Source organism: Morus notabilis, unplaced genomic scaffold (assembly GCF_000414095.1).
Source record: "Morus notabilis unplaced genomic scaffold, ASM41409v2 Scaffold130, whole genome shotgun sequence".
Taxonomy (NCBI): domain Eukaryota; kingdom Viridiplantae; phylum Streptophyta; class Magnoliopsida; order Rosales; family Moraceae; genus Morus; species Morus notabilis.
Window position 1 is genome coordinate 447123 of NW_010359451.1, and position 16701 is coordinate 463823.

General features: G+C 30.7%; 2 long non-coding RNA genes across 3 annotated transcripts; one reads left to right on the forward strand and one right to left on the reverse strand.

Annotated features, from left to right (window-relative positions):
- The first annotated feature begins 5439 nt into the window (after positions 1–5439).
- Positions 5440–8404, forward strand: LOC21401885. Of its 2 annotated transcripts, XR_002901854.1 has the most exons (6): positions 5440–5534; positions 5854–6020; positions 6612–6796; positions 7553–7624; positions 8116–8207; positions 8328–8404. It is a non-coding gene; the product is annotated as an uncharacterized LOC21401885 (long non-coding RNA). The 2 variants fall into 2 exon arrangements; XR_002901853.1 differs by having other exon boundaries at positions 8116–8404.
- Positions 8405–15194: 6790 nt separating this feature from the next.
- Positions 15195–16053, reverse strand: LOC112090851. The gene is made up of 2 exons (XR_002901847.1): positions 15989–16053; positions 15195–15423 (listed from the first exon to the last, which is right to left on the reverse strand). It is a non-coding gene; the product is annotated as an uncharacterized LOC112090851 (long non-coding RNA).
- Between the last annotated feature and the right edge of the window lie 648 nt (positions 16054–16701).

Sequence of the window (16701 nt, forward strand, 5' to 3'; positions counted from 1 at the left end):
AAAAATATAGAGATCAGCCGAGACAACACAAAAATATCAGTATAAAGATTCCTCAATAAATATAAAGACAAGTGAAGATGAAGAGTTAAAGATAAAAAAAATCTCAAAAATCATATGTACTATCCACTCAAAAATCGCATCTGATGTTGCCAAATGTTAAAGAGTTTAAATAGCCAAGGCCTGGAACCAAATAGCGGGAAAAAAACAGAAAGAAACATTAAAAACAGGAGGGAAAATAAAATGAGCATGCAATCTTTCAAAATTACTATACCAATCAAGAAATAAATCAAAACATAATTCTCCAAAACCACAGGAAAAAAAAATGAACGGAATAAACATGCAAAATCAAACAAAGCAAAAAAATATATAAGCTTAAACGAAGAATGAAACCAACATCAAACATAGCTATATCAACAAACACATAAATAAAAACATAATAGAGTAAAATCACAATATGACATTAATCCAATGCTATAAAAACACCAAAGAAAATATAAACGACAACAGAAGCAGAACATCAAGGAATCAAAAAGGGGTAAGAATCTAACAACAACAAAATTATCAAATACATTAAACCAGAAAGGTCAAGAAAAAAAGACGAGCAGAAAAACCAAACTGAAAATCACAAATGAAGACAACCAAAGCCGAGGAGCTTAGAGAGCCGCCGATAGAATGGAAGAATCCTGCACCAACACATTAATGAGTTCCAAAGAATTTATAGAAAACAATAACAAAATAAAACACCGGACAAAAAGGGACTATAAATACTGAAAAAAAACACAGGAAAAAATTAACGATGAAGCATGCACTCTAAAAAAACTGCATAAAAACCCAAAGCAAAACAATTAACGAAACCAATGGAGAAGCAAGCAAGAAGAATCGGACAGCCCTGCAACAAGAACACCAAAAAAAACCCAACGTAGATCGCAAATCCAAGTACTCAAAAAATCCTTAAAAGAAAAGGGATAAAAATCCCAACTCTCCACGCAAATGAGACAAAAGGGCCAAAGAGATTGAAGACATAAGAGAACAGATGCAAGATTTCAGCCCAAACCAAGCGAAAGAAATGAATCAGAGGAGGAGAAACAAGAAAAAAAAGACAAAGCGGCGGAGAAAAGTAGAAAGTCCTGGAAGGAGCAAACATAGGGCTCGACACGCGAAATGACCAAAAACCACACGCCAAAGGCAAAAAGCAAACGACAACAAAACTGAAAGACCAAAATGCCCTTGCACCAAGAGAAGAAGAGAGCCGTAAATGGAGGGCAAAAGCGTCATTTCATTGTAGAAGGAATAGTAAACTGGGTATGTGTGAACAGTACCCCTGAGCTCTCCTTTAGTATATTTATAATTTCTTATTAAAATAAATAAATGCTAAACTTACTTATTTATCTTTAGAGCATGTTTCGTACACCGTATAAGCAGTCCGTATTGTATTATTTAAGAATAATACAATGTTTAGCAACATTTTATACATTGTATAATTTAATACGAAATTCAAATTTAATACAATGCATAGTGTGATATCTAATACAGATAAAAACTTATGTATTAGATAGTATTATGCAATTTAATTTTATAAAACATATAAAATATTTTACAAATATCAAGAGTTGGGATCGAGTTTTGGGATCGACGTCGAGGTTAAATTTCCAGATCAAAGTGATGTTAGGTCCATATTTTTCAAAATTACACTTTGACCCCTCAATTTTTTTAAAATTATAATTTAACCCTTAAATTTTTAAAAATTATATTTTGACCCGTTAACTTTTAAAAATTATATTTCCCAAAACTTTTTCCAAATTATAATTTTACCTCACAATTTTTAAAAAATTACAATTTGACCCGCTTTAAATTTTTGTGTGTGCAAAATACCAGGTTGAACAACTCTACCTTCTTCGTTGTTCGCTCCCAATTCAGATTGAGATTGGAGCCGGGTTACGTTTATGATTAGACTTAAATTTTTTCAGATTACAAACTAATACGTAAATACAATATGATGGTAAACATAGTATAATGTAATTTACTTCAAACCAAACACTGTATCGTATAAAAAGTTATATAATACAAGACAATACAATACGGTACACCAAACGTGTTGAATTATTACATACAACCAATTATTATTTAAATGTGTAAGGATATTTTAGTGATTACATTTATAACATTGATATTCTTAATTTTATTAAACATAAGAAAGGGAATGAGATTGTTGTTGGTTTCCGAAACATTTTCGGATGTGGAAGTGTGTGTTTAGCGGATCGTGTATAACAAAAATTTTCATAAAACTTTGAGATGCACTATAAATTACATTAATTTATGTAAGAATAAATTAATCAAATTAATTTATTTACCTAGTGAATGATTAGGACGATCACTTGAGCTTTTTGACCTCGAACGTTCGTCGCTCTAAGCTAGTTAGAACACCTGAATCTTCCTTGTCAATTTCTTGAATTTATGAAGACGTGTGTATGGGCACACCTGAAACAAAACGGGATTAGCGAATAAACACTCAAGTTTTTTCGTGAACACCAACACATGCACAACGTGAAATTTTAGAGAAAATTTTCCTTCTCACACTCTATTGAAAACTGACCACACTTGTATTATCTAATTTTCTGCAATCTCCTATTTATAGAGTAGTAGTAAGACTCCCAGAAGAAGTCTAACTTTTATCTCCAAGATAAAGCTTGATAATTATCTCCAACTTCAAATTTGATTTTTAAACAAAATCTCTGTCCCTTGTCCACATGTCAATTTTGACTCAAATTTCAAATTCCAATTTAAGTCAAACTTAAATCAATTTGAATTTCAAATTAGACTACTTGTCAAATAAGTTAATTTGATATTTTAGAGAACAAGCAACTGAATCCCATTGGGATTCACATTGCGCTGTGCGTTCACACTATGTGAACACCTTCGCATGTGTATTTCAAAATTAAAATTAAAATTTAAAGAATCACATTATTTAATTTATAATTAATTATCCTTGAGCGTTATATTTTAAAATTCCATAATTTTAAAATTTTTATTTTGCCCGTAGTGTCTTGTAGGATTACATGGACGACGCGGACACTCATGGACCTATAATTTCGAGCTCTAATAAAATTAATAATTAATTAAACTCAGTAATTAATTAATTCTAAAAGTTACTCCACTATAAATTTGGAATTGCACTCTCATAATTATTGACATAAATTATTTCTAAACTGTGAAGTGTCCATTTGATATAGTCATTGAATATAGATCAATCCTCTATAAATAATATGTAATTAGAGCTAGTGGAATCCGTTAACCTCTCTAATTACATCTATATCCTTGAGTACCATTGATTCTCTAATGGACAATGATTCATAAAACAAATTCATGAATCGGAGATCCTACTAGTCCAAGTACCGATTCAATCCTCAAGAGAATTATATATCTACTTCTTGCTCAAGAATGAATGGATTGCATATCGTATAATACCATTCCCGACTACTCACTTCATCATATCTCTAAAATACAAGCAATAGGATTCAAGATCTCAAAATTCGTACTGAGTAAATCAAAAGACATAAATCCATAAATATGAGTCTACAAATAACTCATGATTAAGATCATTTTATATATGACCATCGACAGACTCAATTAGAATTTCTATACTTAACAGAAATTATCAGAAATTCATATTATGTATGTGTCCCTGTTTCACATAATCTCATTATGTGTAATACAATCATTCAATATCTCGTTATATTAACAGTGCGGATAACACCATTCCATTTTAAATGGGAATGACATGTATTAGTAATGTTTTACTTAAAGATTTCAAACTTTAATTAAATTCATTACGAACATCATTTTGATTATTATCCTTAAATATTATCCTCTCACATAAAATACTTATATACAATATTTAAGGTCACATAAATAATCATAGAATTTTCACTGATATTCATAAAATATTCGATAATATATGCACATAAAATAATGAATAAACTCTTTTATTAAATAAATAATAACGCCTTATTCATTTCACTGATTCGAGTTTTGTTACAGTAAAAAGCTCTCAGAAACAGTCACATATAACTTTTTTGCTACAGTAAAAACTCTCACATAAAGTCACATCTCAACTCAAATTACAAACTCGAAGCAACGAACTAAACGGACCATAAATGTCCTATTACATCTCATGCTTCTAGGACACCATTTCCAACACATATAGTGGCTAGTTTTATAGAGTGAGGAAAAGGAAAATTTTCTCTCAAATTTCACGTCATGCATGTGTTGATTTTCATGAAAAATTTTAGTATTTGAGTGCTTATCCCGTTTTGTTTCAGGTGTGCCTAGTCACACGTCTTCGTAGATTCAAAGAATTGACGAGTAAGATTCTGGTATTCTAAACAAGCTTAGAGCAAGGAACGTTTATGGTCAAAGAACTTAAGTTATCGACCTAATCGTTCACTAGGTGAATTTATTCATAAATAAATTTGATTAATTTATTCGTGCATAAATTAACGTATTCCGTAGAGTATCTCAAAAATTTATTAAAATTTTTATTATACATAATCCGTTAAATACACGCTTTCACATAAAAAATTGTTTTCAAAACCAACATCCACTTCATTAGTTTCTTTTCCTTTCTCAATTTATCTTTGTTAAAATAAATTTTTTTACAAATGTATCATCACTTACATATTTTCAATTTTCCTTGTACTTTTTCTTTTTAAATATGTCTTTCTAAAATATACTTCTTTTACACTCTTTTAAATGTTTACTTCATCAAATTGACCTTCAAGTTTCGTTCCCATTTAATTTTTTCAGCTTTTATTGCTTTTGTCATTTTTTTTTTGCTTCTTCTTGCTCTATTTTCTTCATTACCCCAATAAAAAAATTTTTATTTTTATTTTTTTGAAAGGCAATAGCATAACTTCATTAAAAAACCACTAAAGGGCTAAATATATGACAAAATCAGAGTCAAGAATCAGGTGATACTCATATGATTAGACAACATGAACACACTATTTACCTAATAACAGAGATAACCCCTCCAACTAGTGCACTATAACAAGGTTCGACCACTTCGAAATGACTCCAAATGAACACATCTCAATCCCAAAATTGACTAAATAAAATTTTTATTTTAAAATGTGATTTATTGAAATTTTGTTTTCATTGAGCTAAACTCTGAAGAGAATAACATATACAAAAAAGTAAATTAAACTTTAAAATAAATTTTAAATTTACATATTTAAAAAATATAATATAGTATATACTTAATACTCCCGTGTAGCGCTTGTTTTAAAACTAGACTTCTAAACATATATAAAAGAGCAAAAGAAAGTTGTTTCTCCTTTTACCACGTGTCAACGTCTCATAATTATTCTTTTATTTTACGTCAACTTCTCTCTCTACTCTTAAAACGAGCGCTGTTTTTTTTTTTTCTTTTCCTCCAATTAACTTTTTCTTCTTCCTGGTTCTTTTGCCATTCACATAGTTTCTGTGGATCTACTTCTCTCCTCATGCTTGGAGTCGGGAATTTTTTTTCCTTTCAGGTTTTGCTCTCCGCTGTTCTCTTCTTAAGCTTTTATTTTATTTTGTTTTGTTTTGGGGATTTTGTTTATTATAGGTTTGGGTTCTACTGTAAATGTTGGGGATTTCGGATTTGGGTTTCGCTTTGGTTTTTGGGTTGCCCTCTTTCGTGCTTCATCGTCAACTTCCCCGGCCTCTCCTTTCTCTGTCTTTTCTTTTTTCTCTTCCCTGTTTCTCTATGGTTTCTTTGTTGAGATTCCCCTGGTCAGCCCTAGGATTTGTTTTTTTTTTTTTTCCCTCAGATTCCTTTGCTTGTACCTTTTCTCTCTCTGTTTTTTTTAGGGATTTGTTTGCGCCTAAGAGAGGTGGATTTTTGGCTGTGGATGTCTGAAAAGTCTTGGGTCTAGATGGTGGCCTTTGGGTGATTCTTCTTCAATGTCTGAGGCGACGTCCTTTCGCTCGTTAGAATCGCCATCGACTTGATTGATGTTGTCGACGACTACATTTCGGTGACGAACTCTACTACTTAATCAATTCCTTTTTTTTTTGTTTGTATGTTTAGTTCTTGAGAAAATGGAAAAAAAAATTGAAAGATTTGGGTTTTTTCTCAACTATTATAAGCTATAATAAAATATTCTCCATACACTTTTGTTTTGTTTATGGTAGGCATGATCATTTGTTTGCCGTGTCCAGAAAAATTTGGTTAAATGAAGGTTGTGATTTTTTTCGAGGAAAATGAAGGTTTTGATTAATGATGGAAGAAAAAAACAAAAAAAGAATAGGAAAGGGAAAATGAACTATATCTAAACTAAAAGCAATATAATCGGAGCATTTTAACTAAAATGGATTGTGTTGTAGTTCTTTATAAAATTATCTTTCAATATAAAGTTGTTTGTTTGTTAACAATACATTTATATGGATGTTTTCGTTATGGGGTTTCTATTCTGAATCATTTATGGATTCTAAACTACAGCCAGTTTAGAAGCTGCTCTGTTAGGTTCTATTAATGCATTTTGGGTTTCTTTTTAGTTACCAAGAGTATTTTGACTAGAGTGATTCTTTTTTCCCTATCATGAGATCTTTTTTCTTTGGTTGTCTAGGATAAGAAAAGCGATCTTTTTCTAGGAGGCTTTGTTTTGGAGGATGGAAGCACTAAAGGAGGCCCAAAAGATCGATTGACCTCTGTTTGCACTTGGTGATGTTATATCTGCACTTGTTTCCACATTCCATCACTTATGGTCCAAAGTTTGCTACTCTAAGTACTTGGTTAGGACAAATATTCGAGGTAAACTCAAAGAAGATAAGTAAATGATTTGAAGTTGTGAATTGATTTATAGTTTTGGTTGTATGCACTCAAAATATTATGATATCCTTTCTCCATTTGCACATTTAAATAGAGATCACGTTCATATGTATTTAGTTTTTATTTCTCTCGCTGTTCCTTACCATTTATCTTTCATTTTAATTGTAATTGTGACAACAATAGAAATTGAATTTGTTTTTGGAAAGATATACTAATATTTGTGTTGTCTAACGTAATGCTTTAAGCATGTGTTTTCTTTGATTCTTTTTCTGCGGTCCTTTTTTTTTTTTTTTTTTTTTGTGGCTGCTCATCAAACTGCAAGGGAAACAACTCAAGGAGACCCAAAAGATCGATTGACCTCTATTTGCACTTGGTGATGTTATATCTGCACTTGTCTCCACATTCCATTACGTTATAGAAGTATAGATTAGTCACTTGTTTATTTACTTCAAACGTAAACACTACTTATTCGGCATTAGGGCTTATTAATTCCTTTTTCCATTTACTATGGACGAACGCCAAGCTCACCCATTTGCTGCAAGACACTTTAGGCAATAGCTATAAAGTTTGCAATACAAGTTGGAGGCATCTCAAGTTGTTTTAAGATTTTGAAACTTATCCTTACTTTTTTTCCCTATTTAATTAGCAAAAAGGATTTTGTTCAAACTGTAGTTTTATTTTTCACATCATGAAGTTTTGAAAAATAAATCTCTGATGAACTTGTCATACATTTGTTAGGAGGAGATCCAGAGATGCTCATGTTTGTGCAGATCCAGTTGTTCAGCATCTTGGACTAGCCATCCTTCTATGGTATTGTTGATCATCAATTCCTAATCAATTGGATGTAACAGTTGCTTGCTGGACGCCAGTCTTTATTTGATCCAGGATGTGTGATGTATATGCTATTCCGAAGTGATTTATTAATCTACTAATAAGTCGTTTTAAAGAGATTTATTTGAGTGAGACCTTTGGTGGGAAATTCAAGAAATGAAAAAGTTATGTTGTGCCTTGCGACAAACACTTTTTGTACACAAAGAGAAGTAGGAAATTCAAGAAATGAAAAGTTATGTTGCTTTCTTTCTTTCGTAGCTCTAAATTATTCGTGCGTTCTATTCTAAATTCTTTCTTTTGAATTATTTGAAGATACTTATTCTCTATTGTTTCAAATTCTTTCTTTTATTAATTCTCTAGATCACTCAGTATTTTTCCTAGACCTCGTAGCATAAGTTGGCATTATATAAGTCTCAAACAATGGATTTTCTTAAGATAAGTTATGATGTAGGCTTTTTACTGCATTACAGGACCAGGTTTCTTCATGTGATCAAGATACATTGCACTGCTGGTGGAAGAGGTTCTGGGGACTAACTCTTATAAACGGCATGCATAGCAAGAGGTGTGATCTCTTCAGTGGGAATTTTCCATTAGAAAGTCATTGATTTTGCTTGCTCGTCACTCTGTTAATTAGCTTGGGAATAAACTGGTCATGCCTTAATTATGTGTAAAAATATTTCAGGCTATTTTGCGGTCCTCAGAGTTTCAGCTGAAATTTAAAACCTTGTTTCATCTCTCATTTAAAGAGTTGTTGCATCTCATGTAAGATTCCTTAATATCGGTTTATTTACAAAAGTTTATATGTTTAGCAAGGTGTATACATATGTATATTTTTATAAGAAACAAAGAATTTTATTCAAGAGAATGAAAAGAACAATGTCAAACAAAATCAAGATGGACGAGATATCCATCGAAAAGCGAAGGAAACGGTTTGTCTTGGTGTATATGGGGAGAACGAAATAAGAAAAATTATGGTACCAGCACTAATCCTCCATCTTGTGTTGTTCATTGGTCTCTTAATTTTACTTCAGTCTCGAAGGGTGTTCACAACAGTGTCAAATGCATGATCTTTTGCAGAATGGATGCTACCAGCTTCTGATAGACTTGAGTTTTAAAGTTATGGTTTTAGGGTCATTGTTGGAGACTTAACTGGGTTTGTGATAGTGATTCTTGTTAAGAAAATTTTAGAGGTTTTTTCACTTAGAAAAAACAAAAATTTAAAGCATTACAATTCAAAAGTTGAACCTTAAGTTTTTGTGTACAATTTACTATTCTTGAATTTGCTAAAGTTGTGACTTCTTTTTATGGCGAGGAAGAGGCAAATAACAATTTTTTTAACTTGTTTGAAGTATGAAACATGTATTAAAATATTTGAAGTAGATGCCGTATTTACAGGTAAAAAAATTATTAATAGATTATCTATCATTAGATGTGCTATTTACTTTAGAATATTCTAAAACATAAATAGGTAATAAAAAATTATTATTTACTGCAATTTTTGTTTTTTAATACTACACTAAGCGTCCAAGTGTGCAACGCACGCGTTTTAACTAGTCTATCTAATAGAAAGCAGAAAATTTTTTACTGTTTTCAACCAAAATGGTTCAATCAAAACACGGTTGTTTTGGTTGAAAACAGTATAACTTTTGTGCGTGTTTGGAATTAGTTCTGAAAACGTTTTTCACATTTTTTTAGGAGGAAAAAATGAAAATGAACAGAAAATGGCGTTTGGAGCAACCCAAGACAAAAAACATAAACAAAAACACCCTTTTGGTTTGTTTTTTGTTGTTGTTGTTGTTTTTTTTTTCCGTTGTGATGCCGTGAAAGGGTCAATTGATTTTGAAGGAATTAGGTCGGCGGTCGTGATCAATTGCTCCAGAGATTTATAAAGGGCAGGCAATGTGCAGTCAGGAAAGCTCACCCGTATTTTAAATCATAGATAATTTGCATTGTAAGTTTGTTTTTCTCTTAATTTCTAAATTAAAATTTGTTTTTTATTCTGGGTCTATCCTTTCTCCTGCTTGTGGATTTATTTTATTTTCTGCTGATGGTACAAATTCCTGTAGGTATTGCAATCTTTTTTTGCTTTTTCCCTTGTTTGTGCTTTTGATTGTGTTTAATCTGATGAACAAAAGAAAAAGGGGTTGCGAATGGAAAACAGCTGCTGTTTCTTCTTTCATATTTTGTTTGTCGCTTATGTTGCCTCTGTTTATAATGATTGTTTGTTTTATGGGAGCTGAGAAAAAAAAAAAGGATGTAGTCTTAATTTCTTGTGCATTTTTTGGCTTGGAGATAGACTTTTATCTGCTGATTCTGTTTTTCGTTTGAGTGTTTGGTTGCCTGGAATGATTAGCATTATGAGCAAGAACAAATCCTCTCTGGTCTGACGCTCAAAGAAATGTGATGGTATTATTCAATTGCCACGGATTACTGGTTTGGTTCCCAAAATTAGCGGATCTGAGAATGGACTTTTGTAGATGTTTTTTTCTAATATAAAGTGGTTTGCTTATTATCAAATATCAATGGACTTATATAGTTGTTCTTATGGGTTTTAAAATCTAAATCTAATAAGTTAATTTGTGATGTGGTAATAAACTGTGGCCGGTTCGGAAGCTGCTCTAATAGGTTGAGTCGATAAATTGTCAGGTCTGTTCTTTTTTTAGATGAACAACCTTGTTCTTTTCTTCCTTCTAACTGTGAGGTGCGAAGCACGTGGCTTCAAACTAGTATCTATATAATAGAAAGTGGAACGCGCACAGTAATGAGCTCTGATTTATTTCTTTATTTATTTTAAGCTTCTCCCCCCTTTTTTCTCTCCCCTTTCCGGTGGTATTCTAAAACTATACTTTTTTTGGTGGTCTTTTTTTTTTTACTTTTTTTATTCTCTTAAAACTTTATTTTTTTTTTTTGTTTTCTCCTTGAAACTTTATTTATTTTCCGTTTTAGTTCTATATTTCTTCTTTTTTTAATTTTTTTTTTTTTTTTTTTACCTTGAAGTGCTACAACAGTGTTTTCTTTCTTTGCTCCTTAAGGTTTTTATCCCTTTCATTTTAGCCCTTTTCTTTCCCTTTTTTTGCCTACTTGCCCTAACATTTAATTTTTTAAAATTTTAATTTCTTTTTGGTTTTTATATGCTTTTAATAATAACACGATAATTAAAACTTAATACATGATTACTCCCAACTCTATAGTGGTGAACAGTGTCAGTGCTGCTACAATGGGGTTTTTTTTTTTTTTTTCCTCAAGGTTTTGTTCTCCTTTCACTTTAGGGCGCGTTTGGTTGCAGTAGCGGAATGATAATGAGAATGATAATGGAATGGAATTAAAATGTACCGGAATCATAAACTGGTTCTTTAGTTTGGTTGGACTTATGGAATCAATATCTGAATGAGGATTATACCGTTACTTGACAACAGATGGAATGGAAGTAAACTGTATTTTGATAAAAATACCCTTGATTAATAATCTTAAATAATTAAATATTTAATTAATTAAAATAATAAAAAATTTAATTATTGAAAAAAACTTTTTATTTGAATAAAATTATTATACATACTACTAAAGGAGGTTGGAAAGTTACTGTACTAAGTACAATGATCTTCTGATTTTATCTCTTTTATTTTCTGTTGAATTCTTTTTTCTACCGTCTATGTCCTTTTAGAACAGTGATTTTCTGATTTTGCCCTTGTTATTTTTTGTTCACGTTTTTTTAATACTGCAGAGTGGTGGGACCACATTTTATTTTTACTGTTTTGTCCTCAAATTTTTTCCTTCCCGTGTTTTTTTGCTGGGCATTTTTGTCATTTGCTGTGGTGGGTTATGTTTAGTGTCCTCGAGAAGCTTTTTGCTTCTTTCACTTGTTTTCTGTTTAATTTCTCTTTTACCGAGGCTCTGTTGCTTCGTTTCCTATGCGATGGGGTTTTGTTTACTCTCCTCGAAGCTTCTTGCTTCTTTCATTTGTTTCCTGCTTAATTTCTCTTCTACCGAGGCTCATTTTCTTCGTTTTCTCTGCGATGGTTCTACCGAGGCTCATTTGCTTCGTTTTCTCTGCGATTGTTTTTGTTTAGTTTGCTCGAGAAGCTTCTTGCTTCTTTCATTTTTTGATTCTACGTCTGCATCTAATGTTTCTTTCACCGATGTTCTTCTTCTTCGTTTCCTCTTCATGAGTTCTTTTCGTTTTCTTTGTGGTTTTCTCTGGTTTATTATGTTTTGGTTCTAATTTTTTTTCTCATTTTATGTTTCTGGATTTTGTTGCATTTTTCGTAGGGTTTATTTCCTATTTTTCTTTTATTGACAAATGGGTTAAGGTTTTTGTGGGTTTCATTTTGGTTTATTTTTTTTGTTTTATATATTTTTTCCCTTTTCTTTCTTTCTTTCTCTTCGTAAGATTTTTGGGAATCATTGTTAATGTTTGTTTTGTTTTGTAGTTTTGTTTTTTGGTTTTTTTTAGATTTGGTTTCCTTTTTTTTATTTTTTGATTCATTTTTTTTTGGTTTGTTTTTTCAGATCATCCCGTTTATTTTTCTAGATCTGTTATTGTTTTTGTAGTTTCGGTTTTCTTTTTTTCCCGGGGTTTTTTTTTGTTTTTTTTTTTGTTTTTTTTTTTTTTTTTTTTTTTTTTTAGATCTGGACATGTTTTTGCTTTATTTTGTTCCCTGTTTTTAAACTTTTTTTTTATTTTACGTTTCTGGTTGACTTCTTTTTTTTTTTTTTTTTTAATTTTTCCTATTCGGTTTTTCTTTTTTTGTTCTTTCAGATCTGTATGTGTTTTTCTTTCATTTTGTTCTGTCTTTTTTTTTTTTTCCATTTTTCTAGATCTGTTAGTATTTTTGTAGATTTAGTTTTGTTTTTTTTATTTCGGTTATTTTTTCATTAGATTTTCCAAATAATAAATCTTTACTTTTTTTTTCTATTTTCGTCAATTTTTATTCATTTATTGGTTATTACGTTGTCTAACACCTGTTTTTACTAATTATTACATGTTTTTATATTTGTTTGCAGGTTATATTAGTCGGGAATATTTAGACATTTATTTTTTTGTACAGGGTAACTCTTTTTAATGAGTTAATCTTTGTCTCTCTCTACAGGTTTTTCATTCTATTCCACGGTAATTATCATGCAGCGTAACACCTGTTTTTTACAAATTATTACGTTTTTTTTTACTCTTTGCAGGTTCTTCATTGTGTTCCACAGTTGTTATCATGCAGCGTAACACCTGTTTTTAACAAATTATTATGCTTCGTTTATAGTGTAACAACGGTGATGTTAAGTTTTGTTTCCAGTATTTACCACTGCCACACACTTGAAAGTTTATTTTTTTCCCTATAAATATATTGTTTCCCCTTTCACGTTCATTGTCTTCTGCTTTGTTTCTGTTTTCGTTGTGATACACTTATCGTCTATCCTCTTTGTTTCTTTTCTTTTCTTCATTTTTCAATAGTTAGTTTTTTCCTTTCCTTTTTCTGTTATCTCTGTTTTGGAGTTTTTTTACTCTTGCTGCATCAACTGTATCCACTTTCATCGTTATTCCAATGTATTATTCTTTTACTTTTTCCATATTATTTTTAATTGTTCTTAAAATTGTATATATTATATTATTATGTTTTTGTTATTGTATATATTCAACTGTAAATATATGTGTTCATTGTTTTATGTTATTATGATTATATTTGTACTAATTCTAACATGATTTCTTATTTGGTAATGATGTAGTATTTTTCTTTTATTGTTACCATGTATTGAATAACTGTTTATAATGAAATAGCAAGCCTTGACGTTGCCTGGATTATTTAAGATTTATATATATATATTTTATTTAGTTTTGTCAATAGTATACTATTTTTATTATCATTTTGTACTCTTAAAATGATTTGTTCTTCATCAGATTTTGCTAGAGGGTTTTCATTCTATTTCTTTACTACCGTCTCTATTGTTGGTTTGCCAATTTAAGTTATTTTATGTCGGTTTTTTCCCCGTTTCTTCTTCCTTTCTTAATCTTTATAAATCTTTTTAATAATTCAGCTGGCACTGAAGGGCATTGTTAAATCTTATTTCAGTTACTTCTAATGCGTGATGTTAGCAGCCTTGACGTTGCCCGGATTATTTAAGATTTATAGTTTTTATTTATTTAGTTTTGTCAACAGTATACTATTTTTATTATCATTTTGTACTCTTAAAATGATTTGTTCTTCATCTGATTTTGCTGGAGGGTTTTCATTCTATTTCTTTACTACCATCTCTATTGTTGGTTTGCCAATTTAAGTTATTTTTATGTCATTTTTTCCCCCGTTTCTTCTTCCTTTTTTAATCTTTTTAATAATTCAGCTGTCACTGAAGGGCATTGTTAAATCTTATTCCAGTTACTTCTAATGCGTGATGTTAGCAATTAAAGACAGATACCTGAACCAAAATGTTCATATTTATTCATTTAATTTCCTCATCTAATTTTTTAAACTATTATTTATGCATCTAACTATTTTAAATAAGATTTTTGATATTTTATCTTTATTATTTTTCCCCATTCTATGTGCTTCTTAATTTGTCACTACTACAATATCTATTACTTTCTTGCTGCCATTGTTAATGTGTTAAAAAGAAGCTTTTTAAGTTTCCGTTTTTAGTTCCTCAATTATTTTCTTCAGCATTTTCACATTTGTCTTCTGTTGAATTGTTGCAGTGCTTTGAGAAAGTTGTTTCAAAGAATTATCTTTCTTCTAAGGTATTTGTTTCTTAATTCTTTCATGTTATTTCTGAATGTCCTTTAAATTTTATGTATTATATTACTATGTTTTGTTAAGTGTTTATAATAAGTTATTAATATATATGGTCATTGTTTTATATATTTATAATTATATTTGCAATAAGTTCTTATATTAATCTGCTAATATTTTCTTTTGATGCAGAGGACAATTTTTATGTAACATTTATAAATATATCTTCATCTAATTTTACTCAAGAGTTTTTCATCTACTGTTTTTATCACTACCTCTATTCTTGGTTCGTCAATTGAATATATTTATTTGTTTATGGAACAAATCAGTAGATTTAGTTCCAATCACACAGTTGTAAATATTCTTTTATGGTTTTTATATTTGTATTATTTATGTCATCGAAATATATATATTTTTTTACATTGTTAGTACAAAATCTGTAATAATTTAGTTAGCATATGTTATTAGTAGTGAAATATAAAGACTTAAACTATTATTTAACTTTGTTAAACGGACAATTTTCATTTTAGTCCTTAAATGTTGCTTCTGTTATTAATTAATCAATTCTCTTATTACTTCATCAATTGAATATTTTTGTAGTAGAATATTTTTTCCCCTACGTTTTTTTTCTTCTTAAATAATATTAAAACAAAATAACATTTAAAATTTTAGTTCCAAAACATTTATATGAAAATATTGTTTACATCTTTCTAAACAATATCTGTGACACCCCTTATATACCATCTCCTTCAAACGTTTTAGTTCCTTGCCAACAATCCTAAATACGTGCCACAATCACTAATCTTCACCTGTCACTTATGTGAAAACTATGGTGTTTCATTTTTTTTTTTTTGCTTAAACAAAATTTCGTTAATACACCATTCCCATCAAGTTTCCTAGCCACAATTAAAATTATACAATCATCCAAGGTTTATGAGTTTAACTCCAAAATATATATGTTTACAAAACCAAAATAATCCGTGTGCAGCTTCTTTGGTCCAACCATATGTACAGCGGTCAACGAAGCCAGCTCCCCTGCTTACTGTTCTGCTTTGTTCTTACCTTTACCTACAGCACATAGCAAACTTTAATGAGCTACAAGCTCAGTAAGTAGAGCTACAATCACACAATCTTATTTTAACATGCTCACACATTGCAACATCATAGGTAACTTATGCCAATCAATCTTACACTTTATGCACGTGCACTACATATCACTAGGGCCCTCCCGGTACTGCCGTCGGCTTTTTCACAATCTGGCCACATGCCAATATTTCAAATCACAATATCAGGTTCCCCGTCATCACCCACCTAGTTCGAGGGAACGGCCAGCACATTCAAAATCATAATTTCTCAATATCATAATATAGTCTCTGTCATCACCCACTTGGTTCGAGAGACTTGCGTGGCTCAATCATAATTTCATCAATCACCACATCACAATAGAAGTCCTTTGAGGACTTGGCAGTACCGGCCTAACATGCATGTTGTTAGGTGCTCAATTACAAGTAATCTTCACAATCATACACGTTGAAAATGTCATAAAAATTCACATAACGGCATACTAGACATTCCATAGAAAGTCTATCAAACAAAGTTTGTAAGTGCTGCAGAAAAGTCAAACTCCACTTACCTGCGTTGCTTAGCAAAATCTGCGTTTAACCCTCTTCGTTTCCCTTGTTTGTTTTCCTTTCCACTGTTCAAAATAGACAAATTGGCCACCGTCATTAGAGCTCAATAGCTCAGCCATAAATCAGTTTCTAACTCATAATCACTTTCTCCTGAAATTGGAATTTCACTGATTCGTCCATCTTTAAAAGAAAATTCATAAGATATTCTTTTTGTCTTTAAAAATTCCAAAATTAACTTCAAAACAAAGTAGACATGTATATCTTTCCAACGAACTACCATATGTCTCAATCCGACATCTCTAAGTACCTTAAAAACAGTTTCCACGAAATCACAATTCTGTTTTTTTTTTTTTCTGTTTTTGACAGTTTTTTTAGAAAGTTTCTATATGAAACTTCCTATGCGCACAACTTGAGCCACAAAACTCCAAATGAGGTGATTTCAACTCTCACACATCACTAATAACCTGTTCTAAATGGTGGCAAAGGTGGTTTAAGTGCAGCACTCTCATTTCAAAAAGTAGGTACTTTAGTTCTTTATTTTATTGATTTCTGGAATTAGCACTTTTACGATTGCTACAAGAATATCCACAAAGTATTCTATTGTAGCGACCCTCCTTTGAGGCCGCCACTGTAACTAACTTTTTAACTTGTACTTACTGAAATTTCTTAAAATTTACGGAAGATTTTTTTTTTAAAGGTCTTATAATAAACATAA